Below are 8037 nucleotides of genomic sequence, written 5' to 3' on the forward strand. Positions count from 1 at the left end.
GAAAAAGGAAAGTTTCTAAAAATATCACAAGAAGCTAAAAAATGATCATTATTTTCTCTAAAATTAGAATGAGGTTGGCGTTGGACTTACAGCTCATGGAAAGTGATAATAGTTTAGAACAGTTACTGAGGGTGAAAAAACATGTTGCGGAGAAGCTAGTGTTGAATGATTTCCTCTGTGTGTAGTCAGTAGTGGTGGTTAGATGGTAATACTGATCCAAAATGGGTACTCTGTGCAGCCAGTATCATATAAGGATGCAGGTTAAAAAGTAAACGATATTGGTGAGAGCAGATGGAGGATTTCTTTTTTCATCACTTTGATCCTTGTGTTCATAGAGATATTATACCAGGTCTGCCATATTATCTGTGACAAACTTGGTGCCATCACCATCATAACACCTTTCTAAGTCTGGGAGACACATTTCCCCAAAAACCTTCCTATATTGTTCTGGATTTGAATTTGCCAGTGAGGGGGGGCGGGAAACTTGTGTCATATTTAGAAGGTGGGAGCAAAGAGGAAGCTATTATTCTTAGGCGGTCAAGGAGGGCAGAAGTGGTAGCTTCTAGAAATCCTCCACATTAACTTTTTCTATAGATTCTGGAGGCCTACAAACCTATCTCTCTGCCCCTCCCACATTCACATAATCTCTAATTTCTACATGAAATCTCTTATTCCCATAGTAGTCATGGTGGCTGTCTTCTCCTGACCAAAACCAGATAGGTATGCCGGGCCTAGTGTTGATGTGGCTGTCCTCACCCTCTTTGAAAGCAAAGAAAAAACACAATCTAATTATTCTGACCTTCAGTCAACTCTATTTTTCTTGGCAATGTTGTTTGGAAAAACATCTGGAAATACCTCAGACACTATTGCCTTGGGTTCTTGGATTTCATCACCCAAAAATGCTTCCTTCATTCTTAGGAGCAGGCTTCTTCTTGGGTTCCTTCATTCCCACAGTGCTCCCACATAACTGGATACTATCATCTCAGACAGAACCTCAGCATTCTTGGCAGCACTTTTGAATAGGAGTCCACCAATGAATACCGGATGTGGATATATCATGGGGCTCACCCTGGCTCCTCCTAACCCCTTCCTAAGTAGTGATTCACCATGATCATACTCAGGTGTTTAGACAGCAAGAAGGTTCTTTATTAGACTGCCCGGAATGTCATGCCTCAGGTAGTGCAGGCTCCAAAGCCAGCTATATACACAATTTGGCACATTAGTAGGATGTGACAGAGTTTAAAGAGCCAACAACTTTGTCCAGCTTAAAAGATAAGTCCTACTTAGTTCTGGGCACACAGTAGTGACCTAATTTACTTAGACTGTACAGAACCTGGGTTTCTGAATCCTCTCTGGCAGCCAACTGTTGTGATCAAGAGTATAGATTCTGCAGTCAGACTGCCTGAGAGTAAATCCTGGCTTGATTTGGGAAAAACTGTTTAACCTCTCTGTAACTCATCTATAAAATAGGGATAATAAAATAAGGATTAAAGAAATAATGCATTTAAAGTACTTCATACATTTTGAGTATGATAATAATTATATAAACAGACGCTGGAGTTATTGTGGCTTTGGTCCCAGACTACTGTAATAAAGCAAATATTGCAATAAAGCAAGTCACATAAATTTTTTGGTTTCTCAGTGTATATAAAAAGCTATGTTTATCTTATACTGTAATCTATTAGGTGTGTAATAGCATTATGTCTAAAAAATGTAGAAATATTTTAAAATGTTGGGTCAATGAAGATATTAATGGAGAAATATAAATACTTTTTGAAACAAATGAAAATGGAAATACAACTTACCAAAATGTATGGGATATGGCAAAAGCAGTGCTAAGAAGAAATTTTATAGCAAAATACCTACATTGAAAAGTAGAAATATTTCAAATAACCTAACAATGTACCTCAAGGGACTAGAAAAGCAAGAACAAACCAAATCCAAAATTAGTAGAAAGAAAAATAATAAAGATCAGAGCAGAACTACATGAAATAAAGACTACAAAATACATAAGATCAATTAAATAAAAACCTGTTTTTTCTGAAAAGAAAAATTCAACAGCCATTAGTTAAACTCATTAAGAAAAAAAAAGACCCAAATAAATAAAATTGGAGATGAAAAAGAAGATAATACAACTAAAACCACAAAAATACAAAGGATCATTAGAGACAATTATGAACAATTATACATTAACAAATTGAGAAACCTGGAAGAAATGGATCAATTCCTGGACACGTGCAACCTACCAAGATTGAACCAGAACGAAACAGAAAATTTGAACAGACCAATAACAAGTAATGAGATGAAATCAGTAACAAAAATTCTCCCAACAGAGAAAAGCTGAGAACTGAATGGCTTTACTGGTAAATTTTACCAAGCTTATAAAGAAGAATTAACACTAATTTGTCTCACACTGTTCCAAAAAAATTGTTCTTCCTAATTCATTCTACAAGGTCAGCATTACTCTGACACCAGAACCAGACAAGGGCACAACAAAAAATGGAAACTATCGGCCATTATCCCTGATGAACATACATGCAAAAATTCTTAACAAAATACTAGCAAACCAAATCCAACAGCACATCAAAAAGATGATACACCATGATTAAGTGGGATTTATCCCAGGGATGCAAGGATGATTTGATATGTACAAATCAGCAAATCTAATACATTATGTCAACAGAATGGAGGACAAAAACCATATGATCATCTCAATAGATGCATAAAAAGTGCTTGATGAAATTCAACATCCCTTCATGGTAAAAATTCTCAAAAAAATTACACATAGAAAGAACATACCTCAACAAGAAACAGGCCATTTATGGCAAACCCACAGCTAACATAATACTGAATGAGGAAAGGCTAATAGCTTTTGATTTTTAAAAGCTAAAAGCTTTTCCTCTACGAACTGGAACAAGACAAGGATGCCTACTTTTATCACTCTTATTCAACATAGTACTGAAAGTACTAGCTAGAACAATCAGGCAAGAGAAGGAAATAAATGGCATACAAATTGGGAAACAGGAAGTCAAATTGTCCCTCTTTTCAGATGATGTGATCTTAAATATAGAAAAACCTAAAGACTCCACCAAAAAACTCAGATATGATAAATGAATTCAATAAAGTTGCAGGATACAAAATCAACATACAAAAATTAGTCATGTTTCTATACACCAACAACAAACTAACTGAAAAATCAAGATAGCAATTCCATTCACAATGGCTACAAAAATAAAAATAAAAATGCTGAGGATTAAATTTAATCAAGGAGATGAAAGACCTCTATAATAAAAACTGCAAAACATTGTTGAAAGAAATCAAAGAGAATACAAACAAATTGAAAGATATCTAATGCTCATGGATCAGAAGAATTAATATTGTTAAAATAACCATACTACCCAAAGCAATCTACAGATTCGATGCAATCCCTATAAAAATACCAATGACATTCTTCACAGAAACAGAAAAAACAATCCTAAAATTCATACGGAACCATAGAAGACACTGAATAGCCAAAGTAATACTTAGCAAAAAGAACAAAGCTCAAGGCATCACATGACCTGACTTCAAAATCTACAAAGTCATAGTAACCAAAACAACATGGCACTGATATAAAAAAAAGCAACACAGACCAATAGAACAGAATAGAGAACCAGAAATAAATCTACATATTTACAACCAACTGATTTTTTACAAATATGCCAAGAACATTTACTGGGGAAAGAACACCCTCTTCAATAAATGGTGCTGGGAAAACTGGATATCCATTTGCAGAAAAATGAAACAAAACCCCCATTTCTCATCATACTCTAACTGGATTCTCAATCAACTCTAACTGGATTAAAGACTTAGATGTAATACCCAAATCCATAAAGCTACTAGAAGAACACACAGGGAAAATATGTCAGGACATTAGTCTAGGCAAAGATTTTTGTGGCTAAGACTTAGAAAGCACAGACAACTTTAAAAAAGAAATAAACCAATGGGACTGTATTAAACTAAAAAGCTCCTGCACAGCAAGGGAAAAGTCAAAAGGGTGAAAAACAACCTGTAAAAGGGGAGAAAATATTTGCAAATTATTCATCCAACAAGAAACTACTATCCAGAATATACAAGGAACTCAAACAACTCAACAGCAAAACAATAATGATGATAATAATAATAATAATCCCATTAAAAAGTAGGCAAAGGATTTGAATAGACATTTCTCAAAAAAAAAATACAGACGACCAACAAGTTTATGAAAAAATGTTCAACATCACTAATCATTAGGGAAATGCAAATCAAAATCACAGTGAGGTATCATCTCATCCTATTTAGAATTGCAATTATTACAATAAGAACAAAACAACAAATGCTGGTGAGGATGCATAGAAAAGGGATCGCTTACACAATGTTGTAAATTGGTGTAGCCATTATAAAAAACAATATGGAGGTTTCTCAAAAGACTAAAACTAGAACTACTATATGATCCAGAATTCCCACTACTATAAATCAGTATCTCAAAGGGATACCTGCAAACCTATGTTGATTGCAACACTATTCACAATAGCCAAGATATAGAATCAACCTAAATGTCCATCAATGAATGAATGAAAAAAGAAAATGTGGTATATATAGATAATGCAACACTATTTGGCAAAAAAAGGAATGAAAGAATGTAATTTGCAGCAATATGAATGAAACCGGAGGTCATTACATTAAATAAAATAAGCCAGGCACAGAAAGACAAATATTGCATGTTCTTGTTCATATATGTGAGTTTAAAAAGTTGACCTCATGGGGGTAGAGAGTAGAATGATGGTTACCAGAGGTTGGGAAAAGGGCAGAGGGGATAAAGAGACGTTGGTTAATGAGTACAAACGTATACAGTTACATAAAAGGAATAAGTTCTAATGTTTGATAGCACAGTATAGTTAATAATTATTGTATATTTCAAAATAGCTAGAAAAGATTTGAAATATTCCAAACACAAAGAAATGATAAATGTTTGAAGTGACAGGGATCCTAAATACCTTGATTTACCATTGCACACTGTATGCCTGTATCAAAATATCACATGTACCCCATAAATATGTCCAATTATTATGTATCAATTAGAATACTTTATTGCTTAAAAATGCTAAAAATTGTCTGAGCCTTCAGTGAGTCATAATCTTTCTGCTGATGGAGGGTATCACCTCAATGTTGATGGCTGCTGTTGGATTAGGGTGATGGTCCCTGAAGGTTGGGGCAGCTATGGCAATTTCTTAAAAGAAGACAACAGAGAAGTTTGCCTCATCAATTGCCTCTTCCTTTCATAAGATTTCTCTCCGTAGCATGTGATGTTGTTTAATAGCATTTTACCCACAGTAGAACTGCTTTGAAAATTGGAGTCCATCTTTTCAAACCCCACCACTGCTTCATCAACTAAGTTTACGGAATACTGTAAATCCTTTGTTGTCATTTCAACAATGTTCACAGCATCTTCACCAGAAGTAGATTCCATCTTAAGAAACCACCTTTATTGTCCATCCAGAAGAAGCGACTTCTCATCCATTCAATTTTCATCATGAGATTACAGCAATTCAGTCACATCTTGAGGCTCCACTTCTAGTTATCTTGCTATTTCCATCACATCTACAGTGACTTCTTCCACTGGAGTCTTGAACCCCTCAAAGTCATCTATGAAGGCTAGAATCAACTTCTTCTTCCAAACTCCTGTTAAAGTTGATATTTTGACCTCCTCTCACGAATTATAAATGCTGATAATGGCCTCTGGAATGGTGAATCCTTTCCAGAATGTTTTTAATTATTTTAATTAATTTAATTATTTTGCCCATATCCATCAGAGGAATCATTTATGGCAGCTGCAATCTTCCAAAATTTATTTCTTAATAATTACTCCTTGATCCATGGGCTGCAGAATGGATGTTGTGTTAGTTAGGCATGGAAACAACATCCTTGTACATTTTCATCAGAGTTGTTGAATTACCAGGTTTATTGTCAATGAGCAGTAATATTTTGAAAGGAATCTGCTTTCTGAGTAGTAGCTCTCAACAGTGGACTTAAAATAGTCAGTAAACCATGCTGTAAACAGATGCACCTCATCCAAGCTTTACTGTTCCATTTATAGAGCACAAACAGAGGAGATTTGGCACAATTCTTAAGGGACCCAGGATTTTCAGAATGGTAAATGAGCATCGGCTTCAACTTAAAGTGACCAGCTGCATTAGTACCTAACAAGAGGGTCAGCCAATACTTTGAAGCAGCTGGGCTCTGAAGAAACGAGCCACACTCCCACCGCATGCCCTGCGAGGGGGGCAAGAGAACCTTTCCCATTTCAAATGGGTCCTCCCCCGGGATCCTGGAAGGCGAGTGCGAGCGATGCAAAACTGTGGGTCTGCCTCTCTTCCAAAACCCTGCCTCCTCTCTCTCTTTCCTGCAGGTAAGAGGCTCTGTTTCCCTTCACTGAGTTTTAAAAACTCTGCCCTAACAGGGCCAGTCAAAACCCCTAGAGTTTGTGTCTTTTCTCTTACACAGTTTGAAATGCCTATCTCTTCCTTTATGTTAAGAGTTTTGCTACAGGCTGTCGCAATGTTACTAAGTAAAATGAGCATTTGTCTCAGCCGCCAAAGGTGCAAATCAGAGCAGTTGTTCCTACAGGTGTCAGGTATGCCTCCACCTCGACAGCTGCAGGCATGCACAGCTCAGGGCACCTCCTGTTACCTCTTCGCCTCCCAGCTTGGGCGCCTAGGTGTGCCCACAGCAGGCAAAGGCGGACCTCAGCAGCCACGAGGTGGGAGGCGGGAGAAAGCCGCGGTGGTATTCGCGACCCCACAGGGCCAATGGACAGGCGCTTCTCGCCTGCCGGGCCAATGGAACCTTTCAACCCTTGGTCAATAAATTCAACCCGGTCTGAAGATATAAGAGATTAGGGGGGCCCAGTTGCACTAAGCAAGGGGTTCTTCCCCCAAAATCTCCCCATTTTTCCCCCAAACTGTTTTTCCCCTTTTTCCTTTTCTAAGTGAGAGGCCTACCCCCTACTCTGTTTCTGATATGAAAGTTAACAGTGGAATAATCCCTGTTGGCTGAGAACTGCAAATTCAGCAGCACACATTTGAGACACTCTAAACGGATGCAAACAGCCTCTAAAATACCTTTTCAGTCCCAAATTTGACTCCAAGTTTCAAGCTGAGGCCCTAGACATAAAAACCAGGTCTGGGGGATCCAAAGCCAGGCAACAGGTACAATGTAAATGGGCAGGACCAATTCCTGCCAACTGAATCCCCCACACCATGGAAGAAGGCCATGCTTCCTGGCATAAACAGTCCCAGGGAACTCAAAGTTTGCCCTGACAGCAGGGAGAAATGGATACATAGGTGAGGGCGGTTAATTCCTGTTCTCCAGGTTTTCCCTGCTTCATGGGTACATACCACATTGGTACCTATGGCAGGCTCCTGCCAAGGTCATCGGGGCTCAGGGATAAGGGGGAGAGAGTGAAAGGAGGATGCTCGCTTTCTCTCTCCTTCATAACCTGAGTTTTCACTGAAAGAAGGAAGGGATTGAGGGATGCCTCTATTCCCTGTCTTTCAGAATGGCAATCAGTTCTCTTCACCACCCCCAGCTTATACTCCTCTGGAATGTATCCTGAACAATTGGGACTGCTTTGACCCTCAGAATCTGGAGAGAAAATGCCTCATAGCCCTCTGCAAAAAGGTTTGGCCAAATTATGATTTATAGGAAGGACTGGCTTGGCCTCAGGAAGGAACTATTCATTTTTATACCATCTGGCAATTGGAACTTTTCTGTAGACGTGAGGACAGATGGTCTGAGGCTCCATATGTGCAGGCTTTTTATAACTCGGAAGGCAATCCAGACCATTGCAACAATGCAGGATTGATTCAGCCCTCCTGTTTGCCGTCTCAGGGGAGGCTGCAAGGGGCAGGCTCAGGAAAGTAAAGATACAAGTCCCAGAGGCACCCCCAGCAGAGAAGACAGCTCCCTCCAGTCCTGCTCCTCCAGATCCACCCCGACCTCCCGATACTGCTTCAGCCT

The sequence above is a fragment of the Gorilla gorilla genome, chromosome 1 (assembly GCF_029281585.2).
Source record: "Gorilla gorilla gorilla isolate KB3781 chromosome 1, NHGRI_mGorGor1-v2.1_pri, whole genome shotgun sequence".
Taxonomy (NCBI): Eukaryota; Metazoa; Chordata; class Mammalia; order Primates; family Hominidae; genus Gorilla; species Gorilla gorilla.